Source organism: Rutidosis leptorrhynchoides, chromosome 5, assembly GCF_046630445.1.
Source record: "Rutidosis leptorrhynchoides isolate AG116_Rl617_1_P2 chromosome 5, CSIRO_AGI_Rlap_v1, whole genome shotgun sequence".
Lineage (NCBI taxonomy): Eukaryota > Viridiplantae > Streptophyta > Magnoliopsida > Asterales > Asteraceae > Rutidosis > Rutidosis leptorrhynchoides.
In genome coordinates, this window is record NC_092337.1 from 336,301,834 (window position 1) to 336,321,287 (window position 19,454).

The following is a 19,454-nucleotide window of genomic DNA, read 5'->3' on the forward strand; positions in this document are numbered from 1 at the left end:
TATCTTCATCACCCAACACATCCAACAATTAGAACCATCACCACGCCACTCTAATCACCACCATAACCAAGCCTCTATTCGCCAACCCAAAACACCTTACAACCCAACAAACACCTTATATTCTTCTGTTTAAAACCGCCACCAAAAGAACCACCTGTCGAGTTGTTTTTCTATCAAGACCAACCTCAATAACTGCCACCTTCTTTTATTTCTTTCTCTTCATTCCTACTACTGCTCGATGTTTATTTATTCCTGCTTCTGTCGAAGTGCAACAGCTTGGCTGCTGCTTTTGCTGTTAATCGAAGTGAGAATGATGATGATGTTATGATGTGATCGAGAAGAAAATGATGATGACGTGATGTTGAAGGTGATGAACAGTGGAAGCTACGAGCAAGATGTTGATGGGGTCGATGATAAAAGAAGATGTTAAGGCGATTATGATGTTAGGATAGTGATGATCCAGATGGAGATGATCACAGTCGTGAGAATGTGATGTTAAACGATGATGTGGGATATATGTTATAGTGATGAATGCGGTGATTGTGAAAAATGATTTATTTGATGATATTAACGATTGTGACGATCCTGTGTTAATGAATATACGATGTGTGAATGATTAGGAAGATGATAATGATGCTTGAGTTAGATGATGATGGGTCACAGTCAATTAATTTTGATAAAGGAGAAGGAAACATAAACATAGTATAGGTAGATTTAAAATCTAAAATAAAACAGAAAGATACAAGGCAGTGCAATGGTTGAGTAGTGTGATGGTTTATAGGAGGTCGTGAGTTCGAAACCAGGCGACTACAAGTATATTTTTTTAATAAAAAGCTATTTGGATAGTGTGGGCTTAGTGGGCTACCATATTTCGTTTTCTAATTGGGCCGTAGAATGGGGTGTAATATTGGGCCGAGATCCATGTTTTTCAGTTGGGCTAAATAGTATAACAATGGTGATGATGATGTTGTGTTTGGGTTAAATGAATTGAAGGGTTATATAAATCTGATATGTAATGGACAGAGGGAGGGTTAGATTCGTTGGGTTTAATCGAGAGGTCGCGGGTTCGAGTCCGGCTTGGGACAAATCTTTTTAAATAAGCTTCTAAGGTAGTTTTTCTTTTTGTTACCAAGTAACATCATTAAATATTATTAGTGTTATTATTATTAGTATTAGTAATATTGACATAAGTATTATTATTATTAGGATATTATTATTATTATCATTAAGTATCAGAATTATTATTATTATTAAGTATTACGAATATTAGTTATGGCTGTTATTATTACTAATGTAAGTATTAGTTACCATTTGTTATTATTATCATAACCCTAGTTACAATTATAATTATAATTATTATTATTGTTATTACTAAAATTATTATCAAAATAAGTATTATTATTAAGTAATATGATTATCATCATTAATGAGATTTCTATTACTATTATTATAAGTATCAGTATTAACAAAATCTTTATTAGTATTATTATTAGTAAAATTATTATTATTATTAGTAAATCGTTAGTATTATCATAACTATCTTTTTAAACAAAAGAATATTTTGTGTATAAAATATATTTATTAAATATATTATAATTATATTAATATTTTATATAACTATATATATATATATATCAAACCTATTAATATTATTTATATAAATACTTACATATAACAAACTATTGATTTTTAAATATAACACTAAACAATTATATATATAAATATGGATATATTAATATAACTATATAAATATTAATCATTTTGAATATATACGCAAATAAAAAATATAAATAATATATAAATTAGGATATAATAAATAAACTTTGTTCAGTACGATTATATGTTTTAATATATATACGAATGATGGAGGTTCGTGAATTCGAGGCCAACCTTGCACTTGTTCAATGCCATCATATGCATAATTACTACGAAATACAGTATTGTGAGTTTCATTACTCCCTTTTTATATATATTTTTGGGACTGAGAATACATGCGCTGCTTTTATAACTGTTTTACGAAATAGACACAAGTACTTAAAAACATTCTACGATTGAGTTACGAGTACACTGGATATCACCCCTTTATAGTCTGGTAATCTAATAATTGACGTGAATCCTAAAGATAGATCTATGGGCACTAACAAGCCCCAGTCAGAGAATTTGAACTGCTTTAGTACTTCGAAATAGGTATACAACTGCCAGCTTTAAAAGATATGATCTATTTGTGAGGTGTACACAACCATCATATTTAAAAGAGTGGCCTGATTGTATGTTTTTTTGCATGACCGTGCGGAATGCCGGTATGCGGGGGATATTCTAGATGCATTTTGTTAAGGTCGATTACCAGGTGTTTGTAGTTCGTATGAATGACTTTTATACACAGGTTATGTGTAATAGTTTTTGTGCACGAGATATGTGTACGATTATTAAAAATCGCGAGGCAACCTACGGGGGAGAAAAGGATACGAACCAACTCTGCCAAGCATTATGAAAAATTGTTTTGTACACAAGAGAGGTGTACTGTATTTAAATCTTGTGGTCTATTAAAATAATGAATTTTATTGTTTACGATAAACCTATGAACTCACCAACCTTTTGGTTGACACTTGAAAGCATGTTTATTCTCAGGTATAAAGGAAATCTTCCGCAGTGCATTTGCTCATTTTAGAGATATTACTTGGAGTCATTCATGGCATATTTCAAAAGACGCTGCATTCGAGTCATTGAGTTCAACAAGATTATTATTAAGCGAATTATAGATCGGATATATTCTGAAATGGTATGCGTGCCTGTCAACTTTCGATGTGATGAAAGTTTGTCTTTTAAAAATGAATGTAATGTTTGTAAAATGTATCATATAGAGGTCAGAACCTCGCGATGTAACCAAATGTAATGTATTCGTCCAGGTGGATTAGGACGGGTCACGACACTGTGTCGATGTCTTTTCGTGTGGCAACATCGGCACCTTGGTAGAATATTTGTACTATTTGATAAGTGTCTAAACTGTGTTGAGGACATCCTTCCAACAACTTTCCGAATCTTTTCCACGCCTCATATAATGTTTCATTTGGCTTTTGCGCGAACGTAACAATTTCTCCTTGAAGTCTCACGGCTTTAGATGCCGGAAAGAATCTTTTAATAAATTTCTCAACTAAAACATCCCATGTATCGATAGCTCCTTTGGGTAACGATTCTAACCAATCTTTGGCTTATACCTTTAAAGTCCATGGAAATAACATGAGATAGATCTGTTCATTCTCAATTTCTCTGATTTTAAATAGAGTACATATCCTATTAAAGGTTCGAAGATGTTCGTTTGGATCTTCTATTGGTGTACCACTAAATTGGCACTGATTAGTTACCATGTGCAGGATTTGTCCTTTGATTTCATAATCTGGCGCATTAATGTCTGGTTGAGTAATGGCATGACCTTAGCCCGTGCGTGTAGCTCTCATTCGATCTTCCATACTTAGGGGTTCCTGATTTTTCATGATTGAATTTGTTGAATCTGAATCACTAGAGGATTCTGATTTAATGGTTTCTTCCTCTACAACCTCTGGTTGAATGATTAGTGGTTCAAGATCTCTGAATTGTCCTTGAATATCCTCCGGATTCTCAATTATGAAGTCGGGTTCAAAAAATGGATTATCGGAAATTTGAATTGGAGTACTTGGTCGACTAGATGATGATTCTAAAGAAAAATCAACGGCAACAATATTGGCTAGATGTCTTGACCGAGTTACAGGTGGTGAACGTATGAAAGGTGGTGAACGTTTTGCTCGGTGCATTCACTGAATATCCTATTAGTTATAAATATAAAAATTATATAAGCTATCAAATTAATAGACTTTTCTGATTTTGCCCACGTTTCGAATAGTCAATAGACGCAGCAGGTAGTCAGGACCCTTTAAATCGGATATCCACAACTCGCCACTAACAAATCCAACTATTACTACGAACCAGAAAATTGGTGTCTATCAATTTAACCGCTTAAAATAATTTTTCGTCGAAATTTTGAAGAAGATAAAAATCTATGTCATAAAACTAGAGCGTAGAAATGAAAAAGAAAAAGCGCGTCGAAAAGTAAAAAGTCAAAAAACAAACGTCGAAAAATAAAAGTCGAAAATAAATCTAAAACTTATAAACTAAAATTTTAGCATCTAAAGGTATTAAAATTCTAAAGGAACTACGACAATTACTTAAAAAGGCACTTAAATCTTAAAACGGCATCGCAAAATTCTAAAGCGCCTAAATCTTAATCTAAAGAAAAAGCACTTAAGGGATTTTACGACAAAGCCTAAAAATCTAGAAATATAAAATACTATGGCAAAAACTAAGTTTAGTACTAATTACGAATGATAAATATACAAATTACGAATTAAACGATTAAAATATACAAAGTATATAAAAATAAAACTTAAAGTTATAAAAATACAATTTTTATAAAAATATTATTTTTATATTATTTATTAAAAAGGTACTAATTTATAAATTAAGAGAACTAATTAAAACTTAAAATACAAAATTTACTAAAAGTAAAACTAATTATTAATTTAATTAAACCCTAATTAATAATAATAATTAATTAAATAACCCTAATTTCGTAATAAATGCAGTCTGAGGTTTGACCTGTCAGACAGCTCCGCGACTGCCGTTTGTTTGTGCCTAAAAGGCTCCTCAACTGCAGAGTAATGCAGGTTCAGAATGCTTGCAGGTTCAAAAATGCAGTTTCAGTTTTTGATATATATATATTTTTTTACTTTGATTTTTTATTTTCTTTTTCTGATTTTAATTTTTAGAAAATATAATTTAAGTATAACTTATATTTTAACAAAAATTACTTATTAGTTTTTGTAACTAAAAAAAATAAAAATTTTTTAATTTGACACTTACAAATATAGATATATATTTCTCTTTTTTTAATATATATTTTTGTATTTTTATGTTTAAAACTTATTATATTTTGACAAAAATATATTAAACACTTAAATTTTTTTTATATAGCGTTTCGCTTTTGGTTTCCCGGTAGCAGCGCCAAAAATACTTGATGTGTGCAAGGTGTAGTACGAAATACTATTATAGTTTACTACAAAATACTATTAAATACGATACAATTTTACACATGCTATTTATTTATTTATTTATTTATTGAATGGATATACCTAAACATTGCTACAACACTTATAGACAGTGTACCTAATCGTAGAGTAGTGTAGTTTTTAGTAAGTCCGGTTCGTTCCACAGGGAGCTAGCTGAGTTTAACGCTATATTTTTTTTAAAACTATATTTGTATGTAATATATATATATATATATATATATATATATATATATATATATATATATATATATATATATATATATATATATATATATATATATATATATATATATATATTATATATAAGTAGTATTATTATTATGAAAGGGGGTTTTTACCATTTAATGACAGGTTTGTCGATTTTAAGTCTTATATCACAGTCAAAACCTAATACAAAATATTAAAATATAAATAGAACTTAATTTAAAGTGTAAAGTAAATGACGATAAATAAAAGTACAATAATTAAAAATACAAGTAAAGCGTAAAAATAAATGACGATAAATAAAAATGCGATAATTAAAAGTGCGATAATTTCAAGTGCGATAAATTAAATGACAGTAAATAAAAGTGCGATGAGATATAAAATAAAGGAATTATGCTTATTTAAACTTCCGTAATCATGATGTTTGACGTGTTGATTTTAATTTATTACCATGGGTTAATTGTCCTTCATCCTGGATTATTTGATAAGTCCATCTGGTTTTGTCCATAATAGTCCATCGGTCATAATTATAAAGTGCGAGGGTCTTCGCCAAATTAACCTTATACCCGAAGTCAAATATTTCGACTAATTGGGGATTTAAACTGTAACAAGGTCTTAATACTTTGTTAATGAATACACTAGGTTATCGACTGTGCGTAATCCAAGGTTTTAATACTTTGTTAACAATTAACAATTACACCAATTACCCTTGAATGTAATCCACCCCTGTTTTAATGAGTCCAGTGACTATTAATCCATCCTCGTGTCCGGTCAAATGAACAATTATTAGTATTTATAAATATCCCGCCCACCGTACCCAGTCAAGCGTATGTAGTTATATATAGATACGTCAAATTGTAACCTTTATATTAAATTAACAAGATATCATTTAGCTAATTAAATATAAAGCCCATTAATAGCCCATTGTCCAATTTCTACAAGTGTCGGTCTTTTGTTCAAACCCCAATTATGGTCCAAAGCCCAATAACCCTATCTTAATATTTAGTCCAACGTCATGTTTACTTCGGCTTAAATAAGCATAATAATAACTTAGCTACAAGACATTAATTTAAAAGGTTGAACATAACTTACAATGAGTATTTATCGCGTAGTGTTACACGGACAGAATTTCGACTTACAAAACCTTAAAACATTCGCTATAATAACCTTATTATTATTAACTTAATATTAAAATTATAATTAAAATATATATATATTTCTTTACAGAAGAAAGAAAGAAAGAAAAGGTGTAATATGATCGTCGAATTGCATGTCCTTTTATAGGGGGATTCTATTCCTGTTTTGCTCCGCGACTGCGGATACTTTGTTCTTCACAGCTCCGCGACTGCGGAGCTTCGATTTCCAGCTCATCCAGAATTTGGATCCTAGCTTGCCGACGTTATTTATTTAATATATAAATATAATATATATATATAATTTACATAATTAATTATATATTATATTATATTTATGTGCATAGTTGATTTGTAATTTTAGCTCCGTTGAGTCGCACGTTGATAGTTGGTTCATGTCTTGGTTCCTGATTTTTGAACGCCTTTTCGTATAATTTAATATATTGTACTTTGCGTTTGGCGGCTTGTACTCTTGTCATTTTTAGACGTTGATCATCAATAAATTGAACCACTTGGATTGTACTTTGTACTTTTTAGCGTTTTGGTCATTTGCGTCTTCAAATCGTCGATTCTGTCTTTTGTCTTCACTTTTTATTATTTAAACGAATATCACTTGGAATTAGAACAATTGCAACTAAAAGCTTGTATTTCTTGAAGGATAATGCTATGAAATATATGTTCGTTTTTAGCATTATCATTGGTACATATCACTAATGACCGTTTAAAAATCCATTAAATCTCATCACGTTAGCCACATAAATGTAATTTCGGTACTTATAAATCTCATCTTTCAAGTCACCATTCCCCTTCAACTTTATCAACCGTATTCAAATTAAGAAAAATATTCGCCTCAACATAAAAAACGCAAATCCAAACCTTTGAACTGACAACTTACGCATCAAAAGTTATGTAGTCTTCTGTTACATGTGAGTCTCTCTCACACTCAAAATGTTAATGTTAATAATTACGGAGTAATAAAATACGGTTTATATTTGTAGCCAAGCTACAAGCTACAACTTTGTAAGGATACCTTTTATCGATCATTTGTCGGTGATACGACGTGAGGTTTGGGTATTTAAATAGGTTGAATCATGTGACCCGATAATCAATATCTTTTCGTTAACTTACCGTTACCATTATTACTACTGGTGTTCATCATAATTTATATATTTGTCAACAAGAATAGTCTGCCATATAATTACAGGTGCTCGTCAATATATTCGTCAAAGAGAATAGTTACGAAATCGTAGAAGTCTTTGATGCGACGATGGGTGAATTTGGTGATGTCTCTATCATCAAAATCTCACCTCCTAATCATCATATGATGTCGTTTTCATTTTCTCTTATATTGATCGCTGCTCTTTCACCGAAAACCACCACTCCCCCCGAAGATTCACTTGTAACTTTGGTGACTTGTGAATCTGCAACCAACAGTGACATGTGAATCTAAGATTTATGTTACAGGATTAGTTTGTATTATTTATACTGTAATTGTTTATTGATATGTATAAGGACCGAGAATCATTTTGGAACAGAGGATTTAAGATAGGATTCTATGGAGAACAGAAAATGGCAATCTTCAAGATTTTACGGTGAAGGGTGTCTGGGATACTATTCGGTCTCGATCTCCAAGGGTGGAATGGTATACGCTAGTGTGGGGTACTCCTAGATGAATTGCGCCACTAGGATGTTAGCCCAAATATAAATCAATAGCCGTTATGCGTGTTTTGTAAATTGCAACAGGATTTTCAAGACCATCCTTTTTTTTTGAATGCTCATACGCTACTACAGTATGGAGAAAGATCAAGGCTTTGTTTCAATTTCAAGTGCATAGTGATGATTAGAAGGGTACCATTCAGCTTCTAATTCCTATAGCTAAGCGCAAAACATGCAGGGTAGTGGTTGCTCGGCTTCTATTTGCGGCTACTATTTATTATATTTGGCAGGAGAGGAACGAGCGCATCTTCAAGGGTTTGCAAATATCAGATGAGCAGCTCTTCCAGGCTATTTTCACTACTATCAGGCTCAAATTAATGTCCTTGAAATTTAAGGACTCGGTTCAAGTTACCAATCTGAGGAAGAGATGGATGCTAGTTTGAGTTATGCGTGTTTGCTTCTTATGGAATGTTTTTGAGTTCATGTAAACCTTTCTTGGTTGAGTCTTGCGTTTACAATGTTTGGTAATTTTGGTCTGTTCTTGGATTACAGAGCCTGTTCTGTTAATCACTAATCTTCATTTGTGTAACATTTTTATTATTTTATAATATTCACCGGGTGATCCCCTTTTATAAAAAAATGGAGTTATGCATTTATACGTTTCTTCGATAAATATGTGTTGATTTGATGTTTGATTTTTGGTATTTCTATTTGGGGTTTAATTGTGTTTGATTTTGATGGTGCTGAAGTTGGTCTTGAAGATGATGAATGGTCGGGTTGGATAAAGGGAAGAGAAAGGGAAGATATACTTCAATAAGTTTGGCCCTGGATTGCTACATCTATGGATGAATTACCATCATGTACTATGCCATACACATTTTTGTTTTGTACAACATACGCATGTCGAGTTATAATCTGTTTGGCATGTTTCCCTTTAGTCATGTGTAACAACCCAACCCGTATTTCCATACGATAAATTATTATTTTTTTTTAAAATGTTACACATTTATGCGCCAATAAAATATGTGAACCATTCCACAAGTTCCATTTAAAACGTACCACAATTTAAATGTTTACAAGGCACGAAGGCCATTAAGTAAGTTTAATACAAGTTCGACCCACTACAAATGATAGTTTATAATCCAAATGACACTTCGAGCATGGTTTGGGACTAAACTACCCAAAACGTTAGGCCAACTTCCAAAAGATACAAATCTAAAAGCGTCCCCTAACAAATAAAGCGGGATCTCTAATCCAACCGAATGCCCTTACCCTTGTCCACGCCGGAGCCTATAAAAAGATAAACAACGAGAGGCTAAGCTAAAGCTTAGCGAATGCAATAATTATACATATACATATATAACTTACTTGCAAAAACTTACACAATTCCGCATACATACTAGCATTACCATTAGCATACCATCTCAAAGTATAACGCTAACCCTTCGATAGCACACGCTAGTATAGCAATATCATATAATCACTAATATAATATACTATAACACAATACGCAAACATTGATGTTCATAACATCCGTTAATACTCAATTCCCAAGGCTAGCCCTACGAATGGTATCGTCAACATCGAACTTAATCCCCATTCATCCCAATAAATGTGGTATCGTCAACATCGAACTTAAACCCACATATGAGGTATCGTCAACATCGAACTTAAACCCTCATCAACTAACATCACTACAATAGTGGTATGGCTTCGTCAACATTGAACTTTATATCCATACATAAGGTATCGTCAACATCGAACTTTAACCCTCATCCAAACAAACAATATACTCTAGGATATGGTATCGTCAACATCGAACTTCAACCCATACCCCACAAGTAAATAAATCATATACATACATATATAATTATTCCACTCACCTTAACGCGTCGGTGGTTATTTAACACTTCCGTATGCTTCGAGCAAGGTACCTAATACATTAAGTACACTTTTAATACACAACAAGTGGAATTAACCACCTTACTCACTCTTGAGCATTTAATGACCCAATTTGCATTAAATGGCTCAACTATATCAAAACCGCCCATAAATGGCTAAGACTCAACTTTAATCACTAAAGCTAGTGAATTAAAGTCTATTAACTTTAACTAACACAAACTTAGGGTAATTCATACCCATGTCACCCAATTAGGTCAACCATTACCCATTTGGCCCATTATAGCACTTAGACTTATAATTTTATGTCATACTTAACCCATTTACAAGTCTTTCAACATTAAACAAGTGTGTTAGTGACTAACAACACCATTTTACACTTACAACCTCAATTCTTAAGACCAAACCCTAGGTTATAGCTATTAGGGTTTCCTTTCATCCATATTACCCAAATTCACCCATTTAACTCCCAAATGGGTCTCACAAGACTCAAATGACCAAACCCTAGCCATAGTTTAACTAAAACTCAAAACATGGAGTTAAGACTTACCAATTCTATCAAGTCGTAGCTAAGAACGAGGAGAACAAATTTCCTATTTGCTCCAAAGATCGAATCACAAGTCTTCACCTTCGAATCTCACTTTTAATCCAAATGGGTTTTATGTTTTGGAAGAGAAAATGGAAAGAAAAGGAAAAGGGAAAATGAATTAAATGAGATAAGTGGTTGAGGTTAATGCTCCAATCAGATCCATACGTGAAATGACAATTTTGCCCTTGAACCACTTATTTTAAAAACAAAATCCGGGACCAGTTCACCCAGTGGGTCGCGACGCGGCCCCAATTGTCGCGGCGCGGCGTTTAACGTATTTCACGAGCTTTCTTAAATCATTCCTGACTCAGACTCTAGTTATTTATCGCGGCGCGACCCTCTTCTCTGCGGCGCGACATATAAAGGGAAACTCGACCCTTCTTAACATGCCTCCTGACTCTGGTTTGAGTTCAATGTCGCGGCGCGACAAAGGCTTCCGCAGCGCGGCAATGGCCTTCAACTGAGCCATTCTACAGCTTTACACAACTTAACAATTTATCCAACTTGTACACTTCGTTCACGCTTCCTATACACGTCTAAACCTCATCTTTAGTCTCACAAGCCTTAATCATGAACAAAGACTCATGCATATAACTATATATGCATATATTCTAAACACATATATATATACATACATATTCATGTGTGTGTATATATATATATATATATATATATATATATATATATATATATATATATATATATAATTACACAATTTCTAACACTTAGGTCTTTTAATCATATAAATGCACAAGTTATAAGCGTACTAAAAATTAAGTTTGTACCTTTAAATGTGTACGGGAAAAACGGGATGTTACATCATGTGTTAAAATTTGACCCATTTGTGAGAAAAACACAATCTAAATTGTCCGGTTTATAAGTAATGGGTCGAAATTGCCACCTATTTCTGAACCACAAGTAGTTCTCGTCTGGTACTTATTGGGATGGATTATTCCATTTGTTTCATCACGTCACGGTTGAAAGATGTCTTCTCAAAAAAGGTCGTCATTCTTACTGTTTTAGGCATGAGTGGCAATTATTCATCTCAAAGTGGTCAAATGTATCACATAATTATTTTAGCTCAAACTGAAAAGGTTAAATGTGCAAGTAAAAATATTTAAGTTATGCCTTAAATAAGAATATTCAAATTAAATGGCCAAAATCAAATAGCCCAAAAATTATTAAATACATATAACTTTCTGAAGTGCTACATCATATATGTAAATACTTGAATGCTTAATATAATGGTATAATAACTTGATGTTATAACTGAACAATTTACCCCTTATATGTTGCTAATAGAATGTATTATTATATGGGTTGATATTGCCACCCAACTGTTTTGGTCACCTATTTTGTTACTTTAAGCAAATAAATGATAACTTATTTTTTGAATGGGAGTGTTAATTGCTTTTTTTTAGCTTTTTTATATTTAACAGGGCTTTCAAAAGTTCATTAACTTTAGTAGTCTGCTAACGGAAGCTTTGGGGGCTCACTAACTGTGTTGATCCCGTTACTTTCATTTAATCTAGGCATTTTAATTTATCTTTACATTGATTTCAACCACAGCCTGACAAACCAACTCTTTACACTGATAATAACTGAGTTTGATGGGATGATAGGTTTCAACCCGCTTTCTGCAACCAATTTCAAAACTACTACCTTTAATACTAGAGGTTTTGATGTTTATATTAGTTGGGGTCTATACTGCAACTTTACGTTTTGGGGTGTGATATTACATTAAATCTCTTGAAATAAGTAAACTCTTATGGATATGTCAGTGTGCCACTCAGGAAGGAGACAACCCTTCAGCAAAGGGAGATTAATTAGTAGATTTAGTAAATGAATATAATTGAAGTTACAATGGCGTAAAAGGTATTAGTATGATGAATGTAAGTAATAATTTGTTGAAGGTTGTATTGAAATCTGTAGCAGCAAAAACTTCAATACACAATACTGCAGTTAGAGTTGGGTTTATAGAGACCTGGCACATTGAATGTTTTGGAATTTTAAACTTTTTTTCCCTTTTTACTGCTGAATAATTCATGTACAAAGGTTATTGGGACGATCCTGAACCATATGTTTTGAACGCTTAATTAATCACTTGTGCAATGTACATGCTCTAAAGTGTAACAGACCAAAACTCGGACTAGTTGTAAGTGGACTATTTTTCCCTTAGGGTTGTGTCGAGTCTTATGTGCCTTTATTTCAATTAAGTGCTTTTTAATATATACATATTGTGTTGAGACCAGTTTGTGATAAGGGTCTCGGAACAGGTTTGTTTATTTAATTTGGACTCCGTTAAGGCTGCCTAATGAAGTACAAGAGATATCAGATAACTGGTAGATACCCGTGTGATGTGGGGTATGGGGTTCTAACCCACTTTGTGTGGTAAACAACTGCTTACTTCTCATTTCTCTCTTTCTCTAGAAAATTCCTCAAACACACACACCGCACCTAACTTCTTCTCCATCTGAAACCCTAATCTCCAAATCTTGTTGTTGATCCTTGTTTGTTGGATATCAGTAGCTTGTGATTTCAGTGTGTCAAACAAGGTAAGAATCGTGCATTTTCATATCAAAATCAGTGTTTAAATGAGTTTTTGAGTTAGGTTTTGATAAAGTGTGTTCTAGTGTCAAATTGGTGCAAAATTGTTGTTGTTTTGATGTAAAATTTGTGGGTTTATGTCTCAAAAACATTTTGTGTACAAGATGTAGTTGGTTTTGAGGTCAAAAACGAGTCCAAGATCGAGATTTGGTGGATTTTGGTTGAAACCCGTCACTTTTGCAGCAGGTGCTGCTGAAGAACACAGTCAGCCAATGGTCGTTGACCATCGACCGATGGTGGTTGATGATCGGTCGACATTCTAGACCATCGACCGATGGTGAGAGTCCTTCGATAAGTGTATATTATTCTAGACATTCGAATGACAGGGAGGCCATCGACTGATGGTGTGGCGACTGTCGACAGATTGTCTCTGACAGTCGACCGATGGTCTTTAGCAGTGAAATTTTTACTAAGTGTTGTGTTATAGCTGTTATGTTGTCCGTGTGTCTAATTTTGATTGGAACACTTTACTGACTTGGTTTATATTGTTCTCACAAGATAAGAACAAGGAGGAAGTTCAAAGTTAGACAACTGAGCAGTTGATGGTAATCGGTGAGTGGGTCTATCTCTGGATAGAGTTTAAGTAGCGTGACATGCTACTATGGTTTACTCTATTACCATGCCTTATTGTGATGTTATTACCATGTTTAGATAATGGTTACCATGCTAGATAGATATTTCATGTATGTGTTCGCTATGTGATCTTATGTGTGCACTGTGCTTGACACCAACCGGGACTGTGGAGCTTGTGGACGCGAAACCGGTCCTGTGGAGGTAGAGTTTGTATGAGGTCAACTGGGCCTGTGGAGGTTGGGTTCATATCCTGTTGTCTGTATACTAATTCAGCAGGATGGACTGTCGGTATACACTAGCCTGACCAGCTAAGGTCATGTGCCCGCACAAGTCGTCGATCCTCCTATTGTCTTTATTGTATGCTAGTTGTTTATTAGCATGTTAGTGATGTTGATGCATGTGTGGTGCTTATGCGATATCTGTTAGATATTATACATTCACTTAGCGGTACGCTAACTCCCCACATTTACACCCTTGCAGGTTTAGGTTCTGCTTTTGGTTTTGACATGCGGTGTTGGTGAAGACGTGTTTGACTCTGTGTACTCTGATGTGTCTTTTGTAAAAGGTAAATTATTGTATTTTATGTAACGCCGTTTGGAAATTTAATAACCTAATATGTGTGGATTATTGTAATGAATAATTATGGTTGTGTTTAATTTAATGTCAGTCTTCCGCAGCGATATTTAAAAAAAAAAAAATATATGTCCGGTGTTTCATAAAGCCTAGTTACCTATATAGAGATTGAGGGAATGGCAGTGTCTTTTAACGCTTTAAAGTTTAGATTTTTATGTCGTAGCATCGAGGATATGTAGGTAATTTTAATTATTACAGAGTATTATTTTGAAAAAAAGGTCATGATGTGACTTTTAATTATTTCTTTCATATCACGTGTGTCGTGTCTCCAACTCGGTCCCCGAGACAAGACATGACTTCATATGTCCTAGAAAATGGTTGACCTCTAAGGTGCAACGTTTTCTAGAGATATATTCATTTAAAGCTTTTCAAAAGTATAAATATAGTGTTTACAACATAAGTACTAAAGTGTATCAACCTACAATACATGATAAGTAAGTACTAGTTACAAAAGAAACATGAATGTATCAAGTTCTCACAAAAGCAAAAGAAGTCGAGCAATCCAATGACACGACAATGCTTGACTTCATATGCAATGTGAAAGCTTAAGCTATGTACCTGAGATAAACATGCTAAAACGTCAACACGAATGTTGATGAGTTCATATGTTTTAGAGCAACTAACCCGGGCGGAGTTGTCAAACTCGATAGATCAATCATTATGATTCGTGCTTACCAAACCGGTAACCAACCATTACTGAGCTAAGCGATTTATGATTATCAACTCAAGCATAAAATAATTTTGTGTCACTTGTGTCCAGTATGTAAAACAAAACGTGCATTTTATCTCACCCTAAGTATAAAAATATAGTAAAAATGGGGCAATAAAGACTCACTTCGAAAACTGTCGAGAAATAAAGTATATGCTAGCTAATAAGCAAATGGTACGAACGTGAAAGGTTCTGTGTGCGTCCTAAGGTAAAAGAGGACAGTTAAAGTCTATACGACACTTAATAAAAAAATTAAAGTCGTAACGTATCATCATTATGCCAGTAATTGTCTTTCGTGTCCATTTGAAAATGAAAGTAAACTACAAAGGTTCGAAAACGGTTTTGGAATCGAGTTTTATTTTGGCCATATCTCATAAAATACAAAGGTTTAGAAAACCATCCAAATACTGAGATAAAGCTTATTGAATTAAATTTCCAACCAATATAACCACTCCTACAAACTCAAAGTTTAAGCCACCTAAATTTGATACTTTAGCAGTAGTGGTCAGACTTTATGTTTGTTGGTCAACTCAACTCGCTTGGTTCATAAAAAGTAAACCACAAACTCAAATCAAGCAAATCCAAAGCCAAGAGTTGTTTAACATCTGGAATCAAGTCATATCCAAAGCTCATGACTCAAATGTTTACCAATCATTCTAGAATGCAAAACTCTTTATAAGTATGGTTTTAAAATCAAAAATCAAACGACAAAACACAAAGATCGTCTTTCGGGAGAGCATATCTCACATGTCTCATATCTTTATGTAAAACATCCACTTCTGAGAGTTAGATAATTTTGTTGACTTTAAAAGTCATTTAGACACTAATCTCAAATTAGGAGTGAAAATTATAGTAAAAGGCTAAATGCTTCACATATGTTTCTGGACAACAAAACCGAGCACACTCAACAAAACATTTTTGGTAAACATAGTTAAACTCAAAATTAATTTTACATACTTTTCACAGAGACGATCAATAAGTAAATAAGAATTAGAAAAATTTAAAACAAAACAAATAATGACTTTATGATCATTTGAATATGAAATTGCAAAATCAAGAAATGCATATTCACTTTTCAGCTTACCAATCATGAATGTCTTTTAATTTTGGGCATATCTAGCTCTCACCTCACTTCACCTTTTTGGGTGGCTGAAGTTGAAGGTTTTAGGTCCTTGAGATTACTACCCAAGTCACAAGCATGTTTGGTCAGTAAACTAATACAAAAACGTCAAGAACACTATCTTCAACTGATGGTCAAGAATTTCAATTAACAAGACATGCAAAATATTGTCAACAAGTTGAGGCACTTCTAGTCAACATCTATGAATGCTTCTTATATAAAAAGAAAGGTATTGAACAATATTTTAACATAAGAAAAAGCTTTAAGCTCAAAAGTTAGATTTTCAAATGGTTATGGCTAACTCAAACTCGGATTTAAAGCTATAAAAAATTCAGCATCAACATTCAACAAGTAATGCATTTCCAAACACAATTTCAAGCATAACATGATAGATTAAAGTTAATGGATGATAAAATAAGTAAAATATAAGTTTACTTACAGTTGGTATAAAGAAAAGTTCTAGTGATTTGAAGAGCTTTTGATGAAATGCTACAAGAGAGACTTGTAGTAGATGTGTTTTTGATGCAAGTTTCAAAGATGGATAATGATTTAAGATGATGATGATGATGGCGTTTTTTTATTATGAATAGTGTAATTTTTAGGTGAGACTCGAACTCGAGATCTCACGGGCATCCAGATAAGCGGTAGCCATTTAACTAAATGGAGATGGTTTATATGGGTTTCTTTGTTTATAAAGTAATGGTTACTGTTCACTTTGATTTCACATGGACTTCTTTGGCGTTTATTAAAAGCCCAAATAAATTACATAATTCAAGTCTAATCAAAGAAACAGTAAGCTTAACTTAAGGGTGTCTCGACTTTTGTTGTTAAATACAAATGAGTAATAGTATAATGTTCTCAAGACAAATTATCTAATTAAATTGTACAGTATTAATTGTGTGCAATATAACAAGCAGATTAGAATTATATTATATTATATTACCACCTGCCTATATTACTAAAAGAGGTGGGCTGTGTAGTCGTTTGGCCACCCCACCTTTATCAAACGACAATCTTTTAAACTCAATCCCAAAAAACTCAAAACACCTCCCTCAACTATAACTAACTTACAAAAAACACACCGAAGTTCAGGGGGGGTAAAACATAAATTCTCAAACTTAAAATTAAACCTCCACCCAAACGCTTCGACAACCCGTATCTTCCTCCTCGCCGCGAGTTAAATTTCACCGACCACAACGTTAAACTCGAAATATTTTAATTAACAAAACGAAACTAACTACGTTCGAAATGAACACTTCTTAAAAAACGCTAAACACAACGACAGCCCGTATCTTCCTGCTCGCCGCGAGTTAAATTTTTTCGACAGCAACGTCGGACTCGAAATAATTTTATGAACAAAACGAAACTAACTACGTTCGAAACAGACACTTTTTAAAAAACGCTAAACACAACGAAAACCCGTATCTTCCTGCTCGGCGCGAGTTAAATTTTTTCGAAATGACCGTTAGACTCGAAATAATTTTATGAACAAGACGAAACTAACTACGTTCGAAACGGACACTTTTTAAAAAACGCTAAACACAACGACATCTACAACGACGCTTAACACATGAGCCGTAAAGCTACGTTAAATATGAATACGCAGGCCGAAAGCCCCCGCCGCATCGCGCGGGCCGGATCCAGACTAGTTTATATTTATATTTATATTTATATTTATATTTATATTTATATTTATATTTATATTTATATTTATATTTATTTATTTATTTATTTATATTTATATTTATATTTATATTTATATTTATATTTATATTTATATTTATATTTATATTATATTATATTATATTATATTATATTATATTATATTATATTATATTATATTATATTATTATATTATTTATATTTATATTTATATTTATATTTATATTTATTTATATTTATTTATTTATTTATTTATTTATATTTATTTATTTATTTATTTATTTATTTATTATATTTTATTTTATTTTATTTTATTTTATTTTATTATTATTATTATTATTATTATTATTTTTATTATTATTATTTTATTATTATTATTATTATTATTATTATTATTATTATTATTATTATTATTATTATTATTATTTTATTTTATTATTATTTTTTTTATATACTAAAAGGAATGAAAGTTGATGTCGTACCAACCAAAATAAATGGCGTTTCACCCATTGCTTTCACAGTTGAATTTTTACTTTACCCCCCTCAATTATCTAGGGCTCTTAAATTCTGCATAAGTTAAAATCGTAACTTCAGTTTTTTAATTTAAATCAAAAATAAAAACTCACCGTAAACTTCAACGGGCCCTATCTCCATACTCATCACGAATTAATTTTGACCGCTACCACCATTAAACTTAAAATAATTTTACGAACAAAACGAGACTAACTACGTCCGAAACATATACCTTTTCAAAAACGCTAACCACACCGACATCTAAACGGGTCTTAACACATGGGCCGTTTGTCACTCTGTACATACACACTGCTACGTAAAATACGAACATGCAGGCCGAAATCTCCCGCCGCAACGCGCGGGCTGCTGGGACTAGTTATTATGAATATGAATATGAATATGAATATGAATTATTATGAATATGAATATAAATTCCTCGAATTTATAGAGAAAAATATCATCATCCAACTCTTTTTTTTTTTTTTTTCTTTCTAAAACATTATTGGAAGAATTGGAAGACATCTTTATGATAATTTAATGCCATTACCATCCTCTTTAAAGTAAAATTCACCTATGCGCCGATATCTTTGTCCATGATCAAAGTTTATATACACGAAAATTTAATTTTCTAAACTCACTTTAAAGGGGTAATATAACAACAAAAATTGGACATATTTAAACATGAAATCAAAGTTCATTTATATATCATAATTCCATTCTATAAACTCACCCATAAACAAACAGGGATGATATTTAGCAACACCATTTTTAGTCAGTGTGTTGAATATATCATAATCAAGTTATCATATAATTCATAATATAAACATTAAAGCATAAATATACTTGAAATTAGAGACGAGGATGAAGCCATAAAAACAATTTGGGATGATTGATCTTCTATTTAATCCCCTCCATTAGTAATGAAATTAGAGTAAGTTATGTGTTGTGATTGTTAGCTATCCAGGTAAACATAAGCCCATAAGAGATGTCAAGGTAGGAATCAACTCCAATACATTAAGAAGTGACATTTCAATAGTCTCCGATCAAAACATATTAT

The 19,454-nt window shown here is 32.4% G+C and overlaps 1 non-coding gene across 1 annotated transcript; it reads left to right on the top strand.

Moving 5' to 3' along the window:
* Positions 1 to 3,000: 3,000 nt before the first annotated feature.
* Positions 3,001 to 3,107, top strand: LOC139851108 (small nucleolar RNA R71). The gene has a single exon (XR_011760468.1). It is a non-coding gene; the product is annotated as a small nucleolar RNA R71 (small nucleolar RNA).
* Positions 3,108 to 19,454: the final 16,347 nt, after the last annotated feature.